The sequence below is a fragment of the Leuresthes tenuis genome, unplaced genomic scaffold (assembly GCF_036924035.1).
Source record: "Leuresthes tenuis unplaced genomic scaffold, fLeuTen1.0.hap1 SCAF_24, whole genome shotgun sequence".
Classification (NCBI taxonomy): domain Eukaryota; kingdom Metazoa; phylum Chordata; class Actinopteri; order Atheriniformes; family Atherinopsidae; genus Leuresthes; species Leuresthes tenuis.
This window is the reverse complement of record NW_027325378.1, coordinates 3,254,610-3,278,120: the sequence shown is the minus strand read 5'-3', so window position 1 is coordinate 3,278,120 and position 23,511 is coordinate 3,254,610. Positions and strand designations below refer to the sequence as shown.

The window sequence follows — 23,511 nt, the reverse complement described above, 5'->3', positions numbered from 1 at the left end:
ACGTTTCTGTGCCATAATACCGTTCTAACTAACTTATTTTCCATCAGTGCATACTTTATTAAGACCTAACCTCAGTAAGACACTCTTGTTTTGTCACTAAAAGCCAATCTGTGTGCATCTGTGAACCAGTTGGGACTTTCACACTTCCATTCATACTAAGGTTGAGGGAGGAGATGTCATCTTTATGTCCTTGCAGACCTACTCTTTCAATGATTAACAGTGAATCTCACCTCAGATGGGCGTAAACATGGATTCAAAGAACTGAAGTTACATCCAGTAACTACTGTTTTTGCCTCCTGGCTCACCTGTAGTTGGCTCTCCTAGGGCTGGGCGATACGACGATATTAAATCGTGAAGGATTGCAACGTGAAGACGATCCGTAACGATCTGTCAAACTGGGATCGTCTCGGGCACATTCTATAAATTGCAGTTCTATGCTGATGCACCGATGCACCAGACGTATTACGTCATCAACCTGACCGACCAATCACAGCGAACTACGGGCAGTGACGCGCTTTCTTACCCGCCTCCTTGTTTGTGTGTGGAGCCGCATGGAGAGCCGTGGCTGAAAGCCAAACGGAGGAGCTGGTTACTAAAAATAATTCCACCTCCATTATATGGAATTGGTTTGGATTTTCCACAACTGATCAAACGAAAAAAAATGTAATTTGCAACGTTTGCTCAGAAACAGTTTGCATGTCGGGTGGCAACACGACGAACCTGTTCAATCACTTGAAGAGGAAGTATCCCAAACAGTATGCTGAGAGCCAAACAGCGAGGGGCCCGGCGGCACCGGCACCGCAGGGGAGGCAGCAGCTAGCATAGGCAGCAGCTAGCGTAAGCAGCGGCTAGCATAGGCAGCAGCTAGCGTAAGCAGCAGCTAGCATAGGCAGCAGCTAGCATAGGCAGCGGCTAGCATAGGCAGCGGCTAGCGTAGGCAGCAGCTAGCATAGGCAGCAGCTAGCGTAAGCAGCAGCTAGCGTAAGCAGCAGCTAGCATAGGCAGCAGCTAGCGTAAGCAGCGGCTAGCGTAAGCAGCAGCTAGCGTAAGCAGCAGCTAGCATAGGCAGCAGCTAGCGTAAGCAGCAGCTAGCCTAAGACCAAAACAGACAACATTAACACAGGCATTTGACAAAGACACTCCGTATGATAAGTCAAGCAAGCGATAGAAAGAGGTAACAGAAGCAGTTACCTTTCATCTTGAAAAAGATGTACCGTTCAAGGCGGTAGAAAAGGAGGGGTTGGAACGTCTGCTTCAAGTTGTTGAGCCGCGGTACGAGCTTCTGCAACACTGTTTTTCACTTTTCAATTTAAGATTGCGATAAAATGGAAATCGTGATTTTATTTGTAAAAAAATCGTGATATGATATTTTTGCCATATCGCCCATCCCTATGCTCTCCCCGAAATGATGAGCTGCATGAGAAACATCCAAGGAGATGTTGATGCTGACGTATTTAAACCATCCAGACATACAGACCTGGAAGCCATTAATTGGAGACAGTTTTTTTAAGTTATTATTATTTTATCCTCCAAAAAGTAATATGTAACTTATCCAATGCACTCGTGCAGGGTTTTGGCAGCTGGCCCGCTTCATAACAAAGGCACGGAAATGTGGTTTTCCAAGGACCTCTTTGGCTTCTTTACAGCCAGCAGTGCAACAGGATGCAGAACTTATTTGGATGTCTTATTGCCAAACGTGTCACGGGAGCTGACATTTCACCGTAATCATTCACCACCGCTGGGAGAACTCCTGAAAAAATGAAACCATGAGCACTCATCACCCCCAATTAGAGACCAGTGTTTGCTCCCATTCTGCTTTGCTCTCTAATATAAGAGATTTGTGTCCCCAGGGTGCTGGAAAGCCGTTTGATAATCTGAGACAGCTGAATTCATTTAGACACACAGAGCAGTGTGTAAAAAAAGGGATTTTTGCCTGTTCCGTGTGTGTGTGTTTGTGTTATTGGGGCTGGTAATGGTGGCAGGGACGGTGGTTTGGCTGCCGCATCACCATGGAGACAGTGGCATTTTCATGTAGGGAGGACGTTGACATTGTAGTGATGGGATTGGCAGCAAAAAGGAGCAGCAACATAATCTCCTGGCTCTGTAAACACACATTTACTGTATACCCTTCACACACATTATTCCTGGCCCAGCACCGCTGATCCACAGAAGTCATGTTCACACCCCGGTTATCTCATTTGCACTACGAATGGACCGATGAAACCGCTCCCTCCTCTTTTCCCGAAGAGGAGAGTTGGTGTTCTTTGAGGAGAAGAGATGATTTGACTGTTTGGGTTTGTCAGAAGCTGCAGATGAACTGAGCTGGACGCGCTGGTCACTGTGCTGTTTGCAGTTCAGTGATGTGTAATTCATGCTTTAATGGTCATTTTCTTGTCATTTTTGCACACAGTTTGTTAGCTTTGTGATGTTTTAACCCTTAATGCTCCCCACACACCAAAAGACTCTGAAAGACTCACATCTGAAGACTAGAGTTTAGAGTTTTTAGTCCCAGACGAGCCTCAGACTAAAGATTTAACAAAGACTGTGAACCTTGCAGGGTCACTATTTACAAGACTACAACTAGATTTTTTAGATTTTTCCCATCATGCTCAGCAGAAGTTTTACAGAAATGGAGGAGAAGCAGCTTCTAGCTGCAGCTGCTCTGGTCTGTGCAGTGGTTTGTAGTGAAAAACCCAACAAAAAGAAGAGAAAGCGACACAGAATATGGGCACAGACAGTCCATTTTCACCTGCTTGTGGCTCGTTCTTCTGCATCCGCCGACATGTTTGTTATTGACTGTCTGCTTTCCTGTTTCTGATGTTGTCAGAGCTCATCTATTGGCTGTTGATTGTGTTACTTCTCTGCGACCTGCGATAATATTAAACACGTTTGATATGATCTGAAGCCCAAGACGAGGGAAAGACTGCAGATTACCGCCTTAAACTTAACGCAGATTACCGCCTTAAACTTAACGATTAGAATTAGACTCCAGTTAGACTCCAGTTAGACTCCTAAAGGCTCTAGTTAGACTCCTAAAGGCTCCAGTTAGACTCCTAAAGACTCCTAAAGACTCCAGTTAGACTCCTAAAGACTCCAGTTAGACTCCTAAAGGCTCCAGTTAGACCCCTAAAGACTCCTAAAGACTCCAGTTGACTCCAGTTAGACTCCTAAAGGCTCCAGTTAGACTCCTAAAGACTCCAGTTAGACTCCTAAAGACTCCTAAAGACTCCAGTTAGACTCCTAAAGACTCCAGTTAGACTCCTAAAGGCTCCAGTTAGACCCCTAAAGACTCCTAAAGACTCCTAAAGACTCCAGTTAGACTCCTAAAGGCTCCAGTTAGACTCCTAAAGGCTCCTAAAGACTCCAGTTAGACTCCTAAAGACTCCTAAAGACTCCAGTTAGACTCCTAAAGACTCCAGTTAGACTCCTAAAGGCTCCAGTTAGACCCCTAAAGACTCCTAAAGACTCCTAAAGGCTCCAGTTAGACTCCTAAAGGCTCCAGTTAGACTCCTAAAGACTCCTAAAGACTCCATTTAGACTCCTAAAGGCTCCAGTTAGACTCCTAAAGGCTCCAGTTAGACTCCTAAAGACTCCAGTTAGACTCCTAAAGGCTCCAGTTAGACTCCTAAAGGCTCCAGTTAGACTCCTAAAGACTCCAGTTAGACTCCTAAAGGCTCCAGTTAGACTCCTAAAGGCTCCAGTTAGACTCCTAAAGGCTCCAGTTCGACTCCTAAAGGCTCAGTTTTTAGTCTGGGACTGTGAACATCGTTTGGTGTGAGCCCAGCATTAGTTGTCCTGATGTGTAACTACAGGCAATAGGTCAAGGTGTGCTGCTGATAAAACTGCTGAACTGAGGGTAAATATCACAGTGTTGCTTTAGAAATGACTTGTATCATCCCTGGGATTTACATCAGAACAAACTGGCAGCTGAACGGTGTTAATATTGATGACTAAAAGTCAACATCATGTGTTCTACACATGCTCTCATCCGTCCACAAAATGCTTTTCAAGCTGCCTCCGGTTTGTCCTCATGGTCTTTAGCAGAGCTGGAGGTCAGAGGCCTGCAGTCCTGCACATAAGGCACAGCCTTATCCTCATCGCCATTAACTTTAGCCAGTCAGAGAGAGGCGTTTAGCTGCTCGGATGTGAGCGCAGACTTCCTGTTGGAGTGATGTCTGCGGGCTGCCATCTCCTGGGGAGGGAAACAATGGGCCTGAATTTCCACCATTTATATGCAGAATGTCTGGATTTGGATTGGTGGAGTTCCAAGTCTTTACAGATGATTTTTGGAGCCTTTTCCAAACTGATAAGCAGAACAAAAACTCTTTCAGAAGTCAGGAATCTCATTTGTTGGTGCTATGATACACCGCAACACTTTGTGAAGATCAGACACCATCCAGTCGCTGCTTATTGAGCGTTTTTGTTCACTTCTGTGAACCTTGAGGTCAGAGCGGCTGATGTCATTTATCTTTATACATTTATTTTTGTCAACTTCAACTATCTACTGGTTCATGGGCTCAGGTCCACCAAACAAGGGGAGACCTAACTCTGACTATCCTGAAGGCAGTTTAACCACATTTAGAGCAACCTTGTCCTCAATGTTGAGAGTCTCATGCAAGGAGCTGCATTCCAACGTAACCCTGATATGTTTAGCCTGCGGCTGAGCCGTTAACGCGTTAAATTTAACAGATTTATAGAACGTGCGCACGTTAATCTTGCCTAAAAAGTTAATTTATAAATTAACTAGCGGCTAGAACTAGCGGAAATGTTCTTTTTTCCGTTCCGCCTCTAATTCGATGGAGACTCGTCAGACAAGGCAACGTTTTTCCAACCTTCTCTTGTCCAGTTCTGGTGAGCCTGTGTGAACTTTAGCCTCAGTTTCCTGCTGTGGTCTTCTGCTGCTGCAGCCCATCTTCTTCAGGGTTCCACGTGTTGTGTGTTCAGAGATCTGCTTTCTTTGGTTGCCTTCCTGTCACCTGGAACCAGTCGGTCCATTGACCTCTGACCTCTCACACCAACAAGGCATTTTCACTGGACATTTTCTCTTTTTCGGACCGTTCTCTGTAAACTAGAGATGGTTGTGGGTGAAAATCCCAGCAGATCAGCTGATTCTGACATCACCAACAGCCATGCTGCGTTCAAAGTCACTTAAACCCCTGTTCTCCCCCGTTCTGATGCTCGGTTTGAACTTCAGCAGGTCGTCTTCACCTCCTCTACATGCCTAAATGTGCTGCCATGTGATTGGCTGATCAGCTGTTTGTGTTAACAGGTTAACAGTGTATGAGACTCTATTCTTTGCTTGCATTGCTTCTGTTGCTTCTCTATTAAGCTGGTCTCTTTGAACGACTGTTTACTTGGATATATATTGAAATGGGTTTTCATTGTATGGAGAGAAAATAATGAATGTGTTGTTGAGAAAACGCATCCAAAGTCTTGAAAGGAACAGCACACTGTGTGTTGCATAAGTACATAACAATATAAGGCAAAACCTCTGGAATGCTCCTCCAGATTTAAAACAATCGATGCATGACAGCTTTGTCATTTGTGGTACAGAACTCGGCTCCTGCAGAAATTGTCCCCGCTGCATCTCCTAAAATACCACCAGCTTCCTTTACTCTCCCCGGGGGCTCTCACTCCATCCTTCTCTCTTTTGCTGATAATAACTTCATTGCTCATCCTGCCTTGCTGTTCTATGTCCAGCAACCACGAGAAGGGAGGGGTGGCAGAGTGATGGAGGTTGAGGCACCTGCTAATTCTCTACCAGCCAGATTTGTCTCCCCGCAGAGCCAAGCAGTTGACATTTAACTGTTATAGCCGTAAACAGGCCACTGGAATGTCATTGACAATCATTTTGTGTGGCACGGTATTTGCTAAATCAGTTTTTGTCTCATTCCAGCTCTGCCCAGTGGTGGCTTAAAGCAGAACTTAAAGAGTCCCACAGGATGCTGGCAGTTATATAGATATATTATATATATATGAAGACATATATGCTGATTGTCAAACATGAAGGTTTTATTTGTATCGCTGCTGAAACGAATATGTTGAGGTTATCGGCTATAGAGGTTATATGTGAGCTGAATCCATGATCTTTAGCTCCGTGAAACTGTTGCAGAGTAGTCAGCCTTCGCTGTGTCGGTGCACAGCTCCGTTTACCAGTGAGCTGAGTGCTTCCAGCTCACTGTTCACTGGGAACAGCTAGAATTTGTTGTTTTTACTGAACGCGAACTGGACAAAACACCAGCAGGGCTGTAAGTACGGATTAGTTTCATAGGTGATTAAAAGCCCTTAAATTCTGCCCTGAGGAAATAAGAAGAAAAAAAACAACCCACCCAAATAACGCCTGATCCCATGGGTCAAAGGTACGTTGGGTGTTCACTTTAAAACAATGTTAAAACGTTTAAATGGATCAGACAAAAGATTTGAGGGTAGCTGCAGCTCATCGGACAAAGAATATTCCATAAGACGGATGCTCCAATGGAAAGGCCAGATTTCCCAAAGTGTGATTGGAGAAAAGTTAGCAGAGCATCATCTGCAGAACTCCCCGATCAGGAGGGAACAAACCGGGTCAACAAGTCTGAGATGGGGAGGGTTTGAAGGTGAGCAGTAACATTTTAAAATCAATTCAACATCCTCCAGGGAGGCAGGCAGAGGGGCCATGTGTTCATGCCTTCTTGTGCTGGTAAAGAGTCTTTTGAACCTGCTGGAGACGGCCTGACAAAGAGTACGCTTAACTTTCTATAAGTCAGCAACTGAACGTCTTAATTAGGAAAAAATACAACTTAAAAACGTGCTCAAAGGGGAACTCTGGTATTTTTAAACCTGGACCTTATTTCTGGCATGAAATACGTTCATCTGCTCACCGAGAACAGTTTGGTGAAAGTCGGCGTCCTTCTGAAGATATTTAGATAACTGGAGATCCATATAACGGAGTGAACGGGGCTTAGAGGATGCAGCCTCTAAATAAGGCATTATCTGTCTTTATTTCACCAATACTTTAAGAAGAATGAATGAATGAACGTGTGCTATAGCTCTGTTAGCTCATAGCTGCTGTGTTGTTGTTATTGGCGGCTATCGGGGGGCTTATAGAGGGCTTTCTACACACTCGTCTCCTGGGATGACGTCATCGATGTGCGCTGCAGCACAGTTTATTCATTCTAAAATTTTAAAAACTCATTTGAAACTGAAGCTTTGAGATAAATGAAGTAAGATAAAGGCGAGAATATTTTCCTCTGAGTTAAAGAAATCAACTCTAGCGTTCAGAACTTCAACCCAAATGTTCTGGTCATTTTAGGGGGGAAATTGATTGCCCCGGGAACCCCGTTTAGGCCTGATTCCAGCTGTGGAAATGGAGTGGGTCAGAGAAAAGATGACCCATGTTCCAGGAAAAAGTTCCTGTGGTTGAAATTCAGCTTCTTACTGAGCAGCGATAAAGGAGCCAAGTTAAAACGCTGCGATTGCAACAGAAAATAGGCTTTCTACACACTCATCAACGCCCGCCACTGCAGCACAGCTCATTCACTCCGGTAAGAACGTCCATCTTACTCAAAGTCGTCGTCCACGTTGTCAAAATCTGATAAATATCCTGCCATGTTGCACAAAACTATCAGCAGCAAACTCTGTGTGAAGTTAGCCGACTGTCACAGAGCACGGAGTGAATAAACTGTGCTGCAGGGGGGCGTGTGGATGAAGTGGTCCCAGTAGAGTGCCTGTGTAGAAAGCCCTCTATAAGTCGCCAATAACAACGCATTTCATGCCAGAAATGAGGTCTAGGTTTAAAAAATACCGGAGTTCCCCTTTAAGGTGCTCTTAAAAATTGAGTTTAGAATCAAATGTGACTCACAGATTCTTAGCAGCCTAAAGTGCCTTCAGCTCATCCAGGACTGGACGTGATGTCAGGAAGATGTTAAGCGTCATCAGGGTAAAATTAGTGATGTACATTATGGTGGTTGGGGTAAGAGAGGCGTGGGGGGGGGGCAAGGACGGAGGCTTGTGGTGGACCATAACTCATCTGAGAACCTATGAGGCGAGTCTTTAATCCCAACCCAGGACACTTAGCTGCTGTGACAAGTTAGTGCCAGTTTTATATGGGACAATAGATTAAACTTAAGCATATTTATGAATAATTGCATGAGAATACTAGACTGAATTAATTCTGATGTCATGCATTCAACAAATCCTGAATTCTTGTTGGAAAACTATTCCAAAACCTTCATATTTACTTTTTAAATGGTGTTTTTATGGGATGGCGCTGAGCCTTTCAGGTACAGAGAAACCCTCACTGGAGGTGTGCCCATTATTCACCCGTTATTTATTTATCTCCTGAAGGGTAGACCATAAGATTTATGATGACCCTATGTACTTGTGTGATGAAATAGAGCAATCATTGTCTTTGTGTGTTGCGCTCCTTCACCTGTCTGACGTAAGAACTTTGTGGATCATCTGTGCTTTATGGCTTAATTACACCGTCTGATGCATACCAAACAAATCCCCACAACCTCCATCCCCAGCCTGCCGCAGCTTTGAGCCACTGCTTCATCCCTAATGTGAAGAAGTGACTCTTTGTATGTGTGTTTGTTAGTGCGTCGCGGATCGAGCTCGTTCCTCTGCTGTTTACTTATTAATTCACACATGAGTTATGAACCAAAGCTCCTCATCTTCTGGTAATTAAACGTCTCTTGGTGGCCATTTTTCTTCTGGTCTCCGCCCTCTTGAAGAGGCTGCTGATGGGCGTCCAGGCCAGGGTTTGTAATTAGTGTGCTTAGTGATTGCACTGATTGCTTCATTATTTCTCCGATAGGCATCTGTTAGAAATATTTGATAAATGTTCTGTAAAGTAATCCATGCAGAAGCCGCTTACACCATCATTACCTAACACCTGGATATGCCCCGAAGCTCCTTCTGAGGAGCTTACACCATGAGCTTGATCTTCTTGCATCACACTCAGCACAACACCAAACATGAATCCAAATAACCGGCACCATTGTGTAACTCTGCTCCATAAAAATGCAAATCCTGCTGTGACATGTGGGCTCGAGATCTGGAGTGTTGGAGTTGTGAAACAGATTCATCAGCAGGGCTCAGATTCTCCTTGGCTGGTTCAGAGTAACTGGATTGGTTTGTTCACAGCAGTTCAGCTTGATACCGCGAGCGAGGCAGCAATTATCCACCCAGGATTATTCCTGTTCACTAACATTTGAGTGGCTGTGTGTCAGGTTTGAGTCATCGACACTTTTAATCAGCCTGTTGGAAACCGAAGGGTTTTTAATTTAATATAAACAGTTTAAAAAGTACTACTTTGGGCAGGAGATTTCAGATCTTTTTGTTTTTCCTCTTATAAGTAACCAGTGTGTCCGTGCACGTGCGTGTGCACAAAAAATTGAGTCGTTAGATTTTCTACGAGTCAATTTTAAAAATTGCTTTGAGGCTTTTTTTGTGTTTTTCTGTGAAAAATTAAGATAATTTCACTTCCTCTTCGGTAAAGCTGCTTCTTGCTTCCCTCATATTTTGAAAGAGGTGTTGATTGTTTCAGGTGCTGAGTTGGTGCAAGTTTCTAGTAGTTTATACTAGTAATAGTTTATTTGTGTAGTTCAACAGCAAGTTAATTCAAAGTGCTTTACAGAGACATAACAACAGTAAATAAAAAGCATTTAAACAAAAAAGAAATAAGATAAGATTGAATAGAAATGTAATAAAATTATATATATAACAGATAAGATAAAATAAACTGTAATAAAAATGTAAATAATGATAAAATCAGTGGTTAGAATATGATTACGTTTTGAAGCTAATTTGGAGCTTTATTTAAATGCAGCTGAAAATAAATGCGTCTTCAACCTGGACTTAAAGGGGAGCTCCGGTGTTTTTAAACCTTATTTCTGGCATGAAATACGTTCATCTACTCACCGAGAACAGTTTGGTGAAAGTCGGCGTCCTTCAGAAGATATTTAGATAACTGGAGATCCATATAACGGAGTGAACGGGGCTTAGAGGATGCAGCCTCTAAATAAGGCATTATCTGTCTTTATTTCACCAATACTTTAAGAAGAATGAATGAATGAACGTGTGCTATAGCTCTGTTTAAGACGATGATGTCATCAGCAGCTCCAAAGTGGTACAACACGAGGCTACAGGCCAGTTTTAGCTAGTTAGCATCCTGTTTCTTCACATTCTGCTGATAACTGTAGTCAAGATAAACCTTGTTTTTTAGAGATTAAGACTCCTTCCCTTTGAGGATGTGTGTTGCTGCTTACATTACATTTCACGAGAACACTTGCATCAAAGCGCGCTGTCTGCTCTCTGACATTAATCCAAATAATGTATCACAACTCAGCCCCTCTGTCACCTCTTCCACTCCAGCAGGATCCCCTCCGGACAGGCCTCTGCTGGATCTCACTTTAAAAATGTCAACCCTGTCAGGTCCCCACACTGTCACAGCCTGTCATCTCCAGGTAAACACCAGCCCCAGAGCCACAGAAAGGCCCATCTGGGCCTGCAACACCTCCCTTTCCATCAAACTTTACACGTCCAGCTCCAAGCCGAACGCCAGCTCTTTAATCGCTGCTTTCTCCTTTGGTTAGCTGCTCCCACCCGGCTAGATATTAAACTCCAGGCTCAAGCGCTCCCAAACTCAGGTCATCTCCAGGTCGTGCCTTCCACAAACTCAGACCTGCTATTTGTGTAGCTACACATGTAATTTATTCTGGTTATAATTGGCTTATTAAGCCTTCAGTCTGTTTGGGGAATTGAGCAATCGGGCTGCTCATCCATAAGTAAATCCTGGTTTCAGGCCTATTGTCCTTGTTGTGTTTTTGTTGAGTGCATCTGCCCTCGTCTGTTAGCCTGATTAACACGGAGAAGGTCTGACTGAGTGTGTGTGTCAGCCAGACACCCTCAGGACCAGCAGCTCTTGGCGATAATCCGTCTCAGTAATGGTGGTGGTGCAGGGGGGAGGAGGAGGAGAACAATACAGCATCTCTCCCTTGGTCTGTCTTGCTCTTTGGGCTCTGGCCACGTGGTCGTCGCCTGGCGGGAAATCTGAGCACTTGAATCATCCCAGCTGGCTCCCAGCAGCCCCTGCTGCACCGCTTCAAGGAAACAAGGTACAAAACTCCCCTCATGCCTCCAAAAAACATCCTTCCACTGCCTTTCGTTCCTGCCATTGTGACCAGACGGGCGGCTGCGTCAGGAGGTCGATCGAGGGATGTGCGTTTTGAGTAAGGAACGCCACTGAGATGCAGAGCTGTTCCTGTAGTTTTCGGTCCATAAATTGAGGCAGGAAGTGTCGACACCACAGTGGAAACAATACACACTTCCTCCTTTGGTTTGCATATTCTTTAGCACAGTACATGCTTGCTATGTCCGCCTCATGCACATTCCTGAACGTGTCAAAGGGTCTTGTTTCCTGTCCAGTTTCAGACAAGCAGTAGTTTCATAGATTACCAGATAGGGATAGAAACAGGAAAGCGTGAATTCCACCGACTCCTATTGTTGAATTTTTGCACGCTTACATCTTTAAATTCCACTTTATAGTATTGTTCATGGAGCAAAATGTATTTCCTTATGACCTCAGTATCCTTTCTTGCCTTCAAGAATCACCAGTGAAGGACACTCAGCATATTATATTTCCTGTTTGTGTCATTTTTTACACCTTAAAGGCTCAGCGGGTTGTGCAGATTTAACACTTAATCATGTACACTTTTAAAGATCTATTGTTTTTAAGGAAGTGAGATCTGTGCTTTAGCTTTTCTTTGTCTTCTTCAGTTTTTCACTCACTCAGTTGTTTGGGTGTTACATGACTGTTAGTTATTTTTGATTATTGAATTCACAATAACTCATAAAAGCCCTCAACATTAACCTGAAATTTCAGTCATCCAGGTCCGTCACACTTTGTGCAAATTATATAAATCTAAACATACAAGAGTCTCTCTACAGAGGCTTTAATTTACCACATTTAGGAAACAAAATAAGCATTCAATCGGCCAACATTGCCAGCACAATCCATTCTTCGTAATATAAATTGTGATACAAGTCGTTTTCTAGCATTAAGCGTAAAACATCAGACCCATCGGACTTAAAGTAGCAGTTACAGACTGCCTTGAATTCATTTCTTGTTCCTCTCCATCCAGCATGTTGAAATAAGCACATTCTTCCACCCTGTTATGTTAATTTAAAGGGATTAAACATGTTTATCGTGTCGCTCTCTGCACTGGTAGCGTTTGCATTTAGCAAAACCAAGAAGAGTCCTGGCTGAAGCCCAGAAGGCACATCACTTCGGTTTATCATCCAGCACCAGTACGTTTCGAATCCCTCACCCTTAAGGCAAATTAAATTGCTTTCATGTCCATGCATGATATTTAGTTAAATGATAAGGATTGTTTAGACGTGCAGGTCCTTGAGAGCTGTGTCCTTCTTCTTCTGATATCCACCCATTCAACACAGCTCATCTGGATGTGAGAGCAGCTCAGCTCAGTTTCCTCTGGTGAGAAGCACTTTGACGAATGGTCCCTGGTTTAATGTTGCAGCAGCCGTTGTGCTGCAGTGCCAAAAGTTTGCACCAAAGCCTGTGCCGATTTTATTGCGCAGCATGATTTAGAGTCTTTCTTTAATGATTCACCTGCTCGGTATAAGAGGATGAGGGGCGCTCAGGGAGACCTTGTGGCCACGGTGATGTCCGCTGGGAAGCTGGAGGATAGATGGTGGCTGACAGCGCCCATGGCGTGGCTGTGTTACTGCTGTGTCATGCTATTTTGCTGTGGTGTTTGCTTGTCTGTTTGTCTCAATTTAGAAACTCTGGAGAAGTGTCTGCTTTTATGGAATATCTGCTGCTATCGATATCGCTAGCTTGAGATGTCAGAGTGAAAATAGCCTGAAAGTAGGTGGAAAAGTAGGAGAAATTCGATCTTATGTTTTCACTTTCTTCTGCTGAAGTAACAAGAGTTCAAAATAAAGTGAATGTAATTCAGGGAGAGTGTTTCTTTCTTTCTTAGAAGCCTGAGTGTGTGTGAGGTGTATATTAAAGCAGGTATTCTCTCTGTTGCTGCTTCTATAAATTCATCATAATGCTCCACTTAAAGAAAGAAAGAACTTCTGTGAGATATTTTGATTGAGCGCTCTGTCCCTTGCTGAGTCATTCTCTTTCTGCTGTTGGGTGCTCTTAGTTTATGCCCTGAAAGGCAGTTTGGCCACCAGCATTTCTGCCATCACCTCCACTGACTGACAGCGAGGTGTGATAGGTGTTCAAGCTGCTGCAGATGGGCTGTCAGACAGAGAACAAGCGTCCCTTACAGGGAATCTGATGTAGCGCTAACCTACTCCCACAGACAAGCCAGCAGTGTGTCAAAGCTTCTCTGCACTCTGCCTTTTCCTTTGCAAAATATTCGCTCTCCTAAGATACCGAATAGTTTTTAAAATAATGGTTGCTGTGCTCAGTGTGGGAGGGAGACAGAGCAAGAAAATGTCCGGTTTTCCAGGGGAGTTTGGGGATGTTTTTCTATTTCTTCTTGTTCTTTTCAGCGATAATACAACTTAACTTTTAATATTATAACTGTAACGACCCCCTTTTTTTGGTTTGTGAGCTTACATTCGCAGGCACAAAGTCTTTTGAAGGGTGTTTAGTTGATTTATCAAACATAAAAAAAGGGAAATGTCCCATTTACATAAGTATTCAGGCCCCTTAATAATGACCTGGAACTGAGCTTTGGTGCATCTGACTCCTATTAGCTGTCTCTAAGATGCTTATGTTTATTTATGGAGTTAAAACCCAACCATTAGGTCCAGAGAATTGTCTGCAGACCTGCTGAACAGCGTTAGATAGATCGATAAAAAAAACATATACGCTATATAAGCAAAAATATACACATGATAAAGAAATTAGGATACAATAAAGTTTCTGTTGCATGTAAAGTAAGCAAAGCAAAGTATCTTCATCGATCTTAAATGGAAGAAGTTTGCAGCCACCAGCAGACTCCCGAGCTGCGGCTGCCAAACTGAGTAATCAGGGATGAAATCCCACTAAAAGGCACATGGCAGCATGCTGGGAGTTTGCCAAAAGGCACCTGAATGAGTCAGACCATGGGAAGAAAAAAACAGTCCAGCATCATTTTGTGTGGATGTTTCTCTCTGACTGTGACTGAGAGAAAGGTGATGGAGAAAAATATAAAGCAATATAAGCCTTTAAACAAGACTGCAGCTCAAAGCAAACCACCAAGACAAAGCAGAAGTGGCCTCTGTGAAACTTTAAGCCGTATTTCACCCCTGAAGAGATGGACAAATGGCTGCGTGTTGATGCTTCCCATCAGATCAGGTCGAACTGAAGCATTTCTGAGAGAAACATCTGCACAGACAGATGGAAAAATGTAGCTAAATCTGTTTGAATTAAAGTGTAAAACAGCACAATAACGACTTGTCCTGCACTTTGTGCTCCAGCTTATTCAGCTTCTTTTGGACTCATTTTCAATGAGTTGCTACTTATAGGTTGTGCTGTAATTGTGTCTTTTCTGAACTTTTATATTATAGGGATCATTTTTCAAATTCCAGCAGACACAAAACATCACTTTTGCCCATTTGGAGAAATATAAACAACAAAAGAAAAGATGGATTACACACTTTAACTGTTATTGAGACATTCATTAATCGGATATTTGCAGATATTTGGCTCAACTTGATAGGAGCCCCTCCTAAAGCCAGATAACTGAAAGCTCGGTCCTTCAAAGATCAGCAAAACAGAGAATCAAATAAAGGGATCAAAATAGCACATAAAAGAAATGTTCCATTGGAGGGCCAACACAGACCGAAAATCCCATTTTTCAGGTCTCGACCCTTGAAGCAAAAAGGGAAGTTAAAGCATGAAGATGTTTGAAGTAAAAACGAGAGACGAGAAAGAGGATGAAAGCGTCACATGACATTAAAGATGAGAGATGGATGAGAAAGGCTTCTTTTTTACCACCATCCTGCCCTGTGGTAGAACTTCTGAGAGCTTTAACAGACTGACTTTCTGAAGTTTCTCAGCTTTAGGGGGTCAGTGATGCTCTTATGAAAAGTCGGTCCATCATGCTCAACCTGACAAGGATCAATGCTGGAGATCACATGGACATTTATTACCCAACGGACACGCCACAGCACTGGTTTCTCTGCGTGTGGGAAGCTAATAAAGAGCAGCTAAAACCACATTAGCTGAGTCTAAATCCGTTCTGAAAATAGTCAGCGAGGACGCCGATGAGGCGCCTCTAACTAGCAACGAGACAACCTTTGATTGATCAGGTCACATACTTCATCAAAGCGCTACCAGCCTGTTTTCCTGGTGTAAATGTGGAACTTTGACACCTATTACGTGGAGGATTATGTGCTTGTTATCCGTTGCTGTGGCCTCATCGAGCGACGCCGGTCAGATAATCGATGTGGCAAAGACACACTTTACATATCAATCAGGCTGCAGCTGACAGGCCGGCCGCACCGTGAGATGAAGCGGTCTCCAGAGATCTGACGAAACTCGGATCAGATGTTTTTCTTCCAGTGTTTTACATGTGAAAGTGAAGACGTTTTAGCTGCTGCTGCTGCATGGGCAGTTAAGGATTCCCTTATTCTCAATGCTGCTGATCTTTCTGCCTCCTTGTTCTGTTTCTGTCGAACGAAGCAGAAAGTTGTTGATACAGCATCTGATTCAGGGCAGGAGAACAGGTAGATAACACCACAAGTCATTATTATTAGTGTTTCCAGACATGCTGTAGATTTCCTCCTGATTGTTCAGACAGATGCATCGAACCCTGGATGATTCGGGGCGAGTCATCATGCATTCAGTAAGCGTGGCGAATTTAGCTGTCATCTTAAGCCTTTTTCAGCTTTTTCAGAGCGATGTAATTGCCAAATTCTGCTACTGGTTGTGACAAGCATTGCAGGACATGTGGTTTGATGTTGCTGTTCATCACCATCGAGCCGCTCACAGCAGCATCCAGTCACTCACTCAGAGGGTCACATAAGGATAGAAGGAAAGAAGAGGGAAAGATGGAGAGAAGGGGGAGAAAATTTACGACTCAGACAGTGTCGCGGGCGGCCTGCATCCCAATGTCTGCTCCTTTATTGCCCGGCTCAATAACTCTCAGGAGAGAGGGAGGAAGGCTGTGCAGCAGGTCTCCAGGTGTGTGACTGTCTGTGCACCATGAATAACAAAGTCAAATATCATCCACCCAGGATGCTTGGGATATAACGCAAAGGTCTGGAGTTGCAGAAAAAAGAAGAACAAATCCAAAAATGTGAGAAAACTTCAGCAAGCCACTAACACTAGATATAAAAGATATATATGACAATTAAACAGAAAACACTAAAACAGAGCAGAAAACACCTAAAAATAATGGAAAAAACTACATTTTAGACGTCAACAGAGCAGAAAATACCTAAAAATAATGAAAAAACAGAACATTTTAGACGTAAACAGAGCAGAAAACACCTAAAAATAATGAAAAAACAGAACATTTTAGATGTAAACAGAACAGAAAACACCTAAAAATAATGAAAAAACAACATTTTAGACATCAACAGAACAGAAAACACATAAAAATAATGGAAAACCAGAACATTTTAGACATCAACAGAGTAGAAAACAACTAAAAAAAATGAAAAAACAACATTTTAGACATCAACAGAGCAGAAAATACCTAGAAATAATGAAAAAACAGAACATTTTGGACGTAAACAGAGCAGAAATCAAATAAAAATAATGAAAGAAACAGAACATTTTAGATGTAAACAGAACAGAAAACACATAAAAATAATGAAAAAACAACATTTTATACATCAACAGAGCAGAAAATACCTAAAAATAATGAAAAAACAGAACATTTCAGACGTAAACACAGCAGAGAACACCTAAAAATAATGAAAAAACAGAACATTTTGGACGTAAACAGAGCAGAAAAACACCTAAAATAATATTTTAGTAATGAATTTAATTGTTATTAGTCAAACCAGTCTTGAAATGCATGTTAGTTGTCACACACCACTGTTTATAACACAGGATATTCATCTGTACAGGCTGCTCATAAAAGCCGTGGCAGAAATTAAGAACACACCAACTTATCCAGGTGTCATTAAACCACTTGTCGAAGTCCTTTGAGAGCAGAAAGACGAGAGGGGGTGCTAATGAAGTGTCTGCTGTGTGCTGTCAGCTCTGACTTCCACACTTTGCACAGGAGCTCAATCATTCACAGCTTGATTTTCAGACTGTGGTGTCCTCTTTCCTGAGTCTGTCACAGTCCTTCCCAGGACTCTGTTACCTGTGGCTCTCTTTGCACCTGACCCAACCTTTGGTGTGTGTTACACACAGTATCTCAATCTGTAGGTGGCTTTAATGACTTCCCACAGGGAGTCTGACCTCCCTCTATGGTGGGAAACGCACAGAACATGTCGGTACTTGCCAAAACTCAGACTCAAATCGGATTTAGTTGATAGTTTTAGACTTTGATGTTTCTACTTTGAGAAATTGCTTTCTTGGGATAAGACTCCCTGAAGCCTTGAGGCCCTCACAGAATATTTAAAATGAAGATTTGACTTTGTGCAGCTGCTCGCTGGGTCCGAGGTTAGTCCATAGGCCTGTCGGGTAGTTCAACGCACCCCCTTCCCGTTCCAGAGTGGCTCAGCTTGGATAACCATGTTGATTCTGGGGATGTGTTTGAGCAGAGGTGCCTTAGACTTACTTAGAATCAGGTCAGAGATGTCCAAAGTCGGTCCTCGAGGGCCGCTGTCCTGCAGCACACCTGATTCCGATTAAATGGCTCTCTTCAAAAGATTGTTAAGTTCTGCACAAGCCTGCTAATGGTGCATTGATCTGAGGCAGGGAAACATCTAAAGGCTGCAGGACAGCGGCCCTCGAGGACTTCCCTGACTTAGGCCAACAAAACGAGGACTTGGAATTCCACTTCTTTTAATTTACCGACAACTTGCCTGCCTCATAAACTGAAACTTTAGTCACACTTAAGTCAAATACAGGTTAAAGTATTGCCAACATACTGATACACTTAACTTTAGTTAAGTTAGACCAAGACTTGCGGTTCTCTTAAGACTCGATTACATCGAGACTCTGAGGATTTCAACATGGGTCTGAGATTTTACTTTCCTTTTTTTTTAAGTTTCTTGAGACCTGGCCTGGTTTTGATTGCAGTGAAACGTAAAGGACTCGTGACCTGAGACGGTTTAGTCAATAAAATGAGTGCCTGAGACTCTAATTAGACTCTGTTGTCCTCATTTAAGACTCAACTCCTCGAAGACTTGGATTTGAGTCGTGCCTAACTCCTTAAAAAGGAGACCTGGGTTGATATTTGCTTTTTTGAGACATGATTTTGTTCTCGCTTGACTGCCTACAGACTTTAAAAGAATATAAAAAACCTCAGCTTGTATTTCGCTCACGACCTTTACTGACCCTAAAGGACTTGAGCGCCGATGTAAGACTTTGAAATGAACCCATTTCGGAGGATTTCACACAGGTCTGGAGTGAAAAGGAAGCTCATACTGGCAAACTCTCTGCTTATAAGTGGACTCCGGGGCAGCTGTGCAAAACGGCAGGAGTTCTAGTCGGCCACCATTTATCTCTTTGTGTCTCAGATGTGTTCACACACCCACATATGGGTCACAAATCCTTAGATTAATTGCTTGAGTCACTGTGCGAGCTGCGTAATGAAGAGGCCGATGCTGCTGCTCTACTCAGCTGCCTCTGAGTTCTTCGCTGAACCAGTTTCGGATTCATTCATCCAATACAGCAACAGTGTTGATGTGCAGAAAGGATGAGATGCACTGAGATTCAGTATTTAGGCATCAAAGTAACATCTGCGGTAGCATAGTTGCTAACTCTGGCTTATGCTCATACGCTGTGCCGCCTTCTCTATTAATGACTATTGACAAATGTGTCATCGTTGATGCTGCACTGTCCTGGTTTTTCAGAACTGACATATACGATATGTTAACCCGAGGAGTAAAGCCAAGACATGGATTCGAAGTGACAGCTTGCTCAGTGAGCACAGAAATCGATCTGTGTAATGCTGGACTTGGAGACATGTGAGAGTCACTCTGCCAGCATTTCTACTGGTGGAGTTATTTCTTCTTGTGTTCACACCAAAGATTGAACGAGGTGTGGATCGTGTGGAATTCCACCTTAATAAAAATGTTGGTGCGTGTGTCTTTTAACCCAAGCGTTATAATCACTGTGAAAGTTATTTTGGAGCAGTTGTTTACCAGAAGTAAGAGAAGGACTCAAACAATCGGTTGAAGAAATATTCAGATTTAAGAATTTCTTTAACATATTGTTTAAAACCTCTGCTCTGTGACAGTCGGCTAACTTCACACAGAGTTTGCTGCTGATAGTTTTGTGCAACATGGCAGGATATTTATCAGATTTTGACGACAACTTTGAGTACGATGGACGTTCTTACCGGAGTGAATAAACTGTGCTGCAGTGGCGCGTGTTGATGACATCATCCCAGGAGACGAGTGTGTAGAAAGCCTCTATAAGCCCCCCGATAGCCGCCAATAACAACAACACAGCAGCTATGAGCTAACAGAGCTATAGCACACGTTCATTCATTCATTCTTCTTAAAGTATTGGTGAAATAAAGACAGATAATGCCTTATTTAGAGGCTGCATCCTCTAAGCCCCGTTCACTCCGTTATATGGATCTCGAGTCTTGTTAGACTTCTGAAAGCATCGGAAACTGTGACTGAAAATTAAAACTTTTCCAGACTGTTGCTCTGCTCCATTAAAATCCTGATAACCGCAGCATCATCTAACAAAATAAACCATTCAAGTAACTTAAACACAACGTCTTTTTAGTGAACTTGGCTGGACGTACATGTGTGAGAAAGCTTGAAGAAGCAGAATGTGTCACACACAGCCCATAGATTGTTACTCAATCAATAACTTTAGTCCGCTCTTGTGCATATATCCTGAGACAAGGCCTGTGGTCGTGTTAAATGTCCAAGTCGAGCTTTAACCGTAGCTCAACACGCCGTTTCCTTCTCCTGTTTAACCACGTGACTGGCACAGGGAGGGCGTCTCTACTTTACTGTCAGAGAAACGGCACGCTGGCAGCCTAATGATCTTTTAATGGCTGGTGTGTTGCAAGTAAGGCCTGAAGGGAGACGGGTGTGCTGACTGATAACCGACACAACCTCTGCCGGCCTTCATGACACAGCAGGAGCGCCTCATCCCGCCTCGGCTGTCAAATGTGCAGCACCTCGGCCCAATGGCTTCCCTCGGGGTTGGAAGGGTTAGAGAGATACCTGGAATCCTGCTTTTTGCATTTAATTTGGGTCCGTTATTGCATCCGATCAATACTTGTAATCATTCAGTTGTTGTGTGTTTCCTGGCGCGATAATTAGGTTATCAAAGCCCCACAGGTCAGCCGCAGTCTCTCTGGTGCTCTGAGCTGCTGTTATTGGTTTTCCAGCTTCCCACGGAAGAAAAATGTTTTTACAACGGATTTGTTCGCACTCATGAGCCCTGATCAGCTTCCTGGTTGCACAGTAAGGGACAAGCTAGCTCGTGTTCATGCTGCAGGTTTACAAGTTCAATATCAATGCCCCCAGATGTAAACACTGACTCCTGAGTTATAGCCACAGTCAGCAGCAGCTTGGGCATCATCATCACGAGTGCAGGGCTGAGCGAGACTGCAGCCCCGGCGCTATCAGGCAATGTTTGCAGATTTCCATCAAAGGGTGAAACAGCATCAAAGGAAATATGGACGCCCTGAGTGTGCACGTCCCCTGGGTCGCTAAGGAAGGGCAGGGCTGAGGGAAGCTGCTTCTTCTTCTTCTTCTTCTTCTTGAGAATGTGCAACATGCAGCTATTTATTTTAGATGTTAGTTTGCTTGTTTTTTTGTCCTTTTAAGATTAAAATGTTCCTTTTAAGGTTCTATTAAATGTAGCAACGTATTTATGGCAGATTTGGAGGATAGGTGACGAAGAAGGAGAGGATTAGGGAAAGCAGAGGTTGTTGCATACATAGCTGTGTGTACCTTAGAAGCAAATTATGACAAAAACTCATATAAATATCCAACGGTTTAAAATTATTGACATGATTACTGGTTATATGCCGAATGTGAGAGGTCGACTTCACTTAAATATTATTATTATTATTAAATATTATCAGATGCTTCTTCTTCTTCTTGAGAATGTGCAACATGCAGCTATTTATTTTAGATGTTAGTTTGCTTGTTTTTTTGTCCTTTTAAGATTAAAATGTTCCTTTTAAGGTTAATGTATTTATGGCAGATTTGGAGGATAGGTGACGAAGAAGGAGAGGATTAGGGAAAGCAGAGGTTGTTGCATACATAGTTGTGTGTACCTTAGAAGCAAATTATGACAAAAACTCATATAAATATCCAACGGTTTAAAATTATTGACATGATTACTGGTTATATGCCGAATGTGAGAGGTCGACTTCACTTAAATCATAATGGTCTGAAGAAACTCTTCGTTATTCACTGCTTTAACTTGGGGTCAGAAGAGGAGATTGTCACCATATTTCACATTTGGTCTGAGACTGAATTGGTGACACTCAGCTTTCAACACTGTGGTAGTTGTTGTTGGCCTTCAATATAACTTAATTTACATTTATCTACAGCCATATCAGTGAAGAAATCTTCAGTTTTCTCATAAAACAAAGTGAATGGATCTATTCTATGGGTCTATTTGGCTTTTCAGAATACTCTGCAACTCTCCCAGCTTGCAGGAGAGTGCTTGAAATGGATCTAAACTCGGTGAGATCACACCAAGCTGGGGCTTTGATTCAATGAACTCAACACGGCTGTTTGTGCCGATCCTTTTGGAAATGGTCAAAGATGAAGAGGCTTTTTTCAGAGAAGGACTCGCTGCTTCATTTGCTAGTTTTCTAGGTTTTTATACGTCACTGTATGTGGCTCAAAGTGCCTGTCCAAGTCCTTCCAAGCCTCAGCTTTTCCACCTTTCTTCACTCTGCTTCTCTTAAGATGCTGCCTGAACGCTCCCACCAGTTCATCCTGTAAAATAAAGATAAACCAAAGCGTGAGAGTGTGTTGTTGGAGGTCCAGTTATCAGTTGACTGTGAGAGCACAACACTGTTGTTCACACTGTCGTCATCAACTCCCACATCCCCCGTCCCTCCTCCTCCTCTCCTGCTATGGAAAAGCTCTCAAGCTGCAGCCTCTGTGGGCAAGCAGCCAGCCCGCGACCACGGCCCCCCATACATGACAGCAGAATAGTAGGAAGTCCAAAATTAAAAGCATTGTTGTCCCTGCGGCCGGTGGCCACAGAGCACTCGAGTGACAGGCTTATTTCATTCTGCCGTCTTGGGTGACCTTGGCTGTGGCCTTTACTCTGAACCCCCTCCAGACACACTATTCAGAACAGCAACCCGGGAGTTTCAGGGACCAGAGCCTGTCAGCAGGTTTACAAATACAAAACCCGCTCTGAGTCCCTGAGACAAGCAGATTGTTGCAGGATTTTTTATCCTGTCTGTGGTGGGGGAGACTTTCCAAACCTTTTTCCCAATTTTGTTTGAGCCCCAAAATGTCCTTGTTAATGATTCTGAATATACTCTAATGTACCATTAAGGTTGCTATGGTGATGGTTGCCGTCTGCGTGCATGTCAGTTGCCATGCAACTTTTTTTTTTTTCCCCTCTCCAGTTGAAAGCGAGGCAGCTGCGTGCAAAGTGCCACAGTTTCACCTGTAAATCCTTTCATTATTGTTACTTTGGTGTATTTTGCTTCTTGTTTGTCGAAGGGTTGAAATGTTTTTCCTCCTTTTTTTCCTTCCTCATTTGGACAAACACCCAGTTTAATACACATTTCGAGTGTTGTTGCTGCTAACACTGTTGTTGGCCGAGGGAGGAATGCTGACATCCATCTGTCTTCAGGGATATACGTGGAGGGCTTTCTTTTCACTTGCAGCCAGAAGCTTTAGAATCACTTTAGAAAAAGGGATTGAAGTGTTGGAGCAAACTACTGGCAGAAATACTGGCTACATAACCTTCACTGGTGTAGAATAATGTTACCTGAGAACAAATCAACAGATGGTGCAGGTCATCCTCCTCCCAGCAAACCAAACCTGGCTTTTGTATGAGCCAATTGCATTTTTCATAGTCAGTTTATACAATACAGAAGGTTTCAATGGGATATTTAGTTGGTTGCAAACTGAAATATCAGCACCAGATATCACTAAATCCTACAGAGGACCTCTAAGCTTAACCAGGAATCAAATACAAACCTGAATGTGTGGTTTAAGTGACACAAAATGTCTTTTTTAAAGTTTTTTAATCAGATTGTACTCTGATCTTTAATAAATTAAGATAAGAACACTTTAAACAACACTAGAGCTACGATTATCTTATTTTCCCTCACTTTCTGCATGCTTTGGGATGTAGTTCTTCTTCTGTAGGTCCTTTATTCCCCATAGCAGGACTCTTTTACAGGGTTTCCACCTGCAAACAAGTCATTTTTAGCAGCAAAACTGTCACTCCTTGTGTTTTGACAGTGCCTCGACCCAGATTGT

The 23,511-nt window shown here is 43.0% G+C and overlaps 1 protein-coding gene across 2 annotated transcripts in view; it reads left to right on the top strand.

Moving 5' to 3' along the window:
- The window catches only part of tmem108 (transmembrane protein 108), a 54,754-nt gene that overhangs the window by 5,294 nt on the left and 25,949 nt on the right, over window positions 1–23,511 (top strand). Inside the window, exon 1 of one of the 2 annotated variants that reach the window (XM_072378112.1) lies at window positions 11,049–11,099. The exons of the other annotated variant lie outside the window; for it this stretch is intronic. The gene's annotated coding sequence lies outside the window, so the exon portion shown is untranslated. Of the gene's footprint in view, window positions 1–11,048; window positions 11,100–23,511 lie in introns of those variants that run through there. 2 annotated transcript variants of the gene reach the window in all.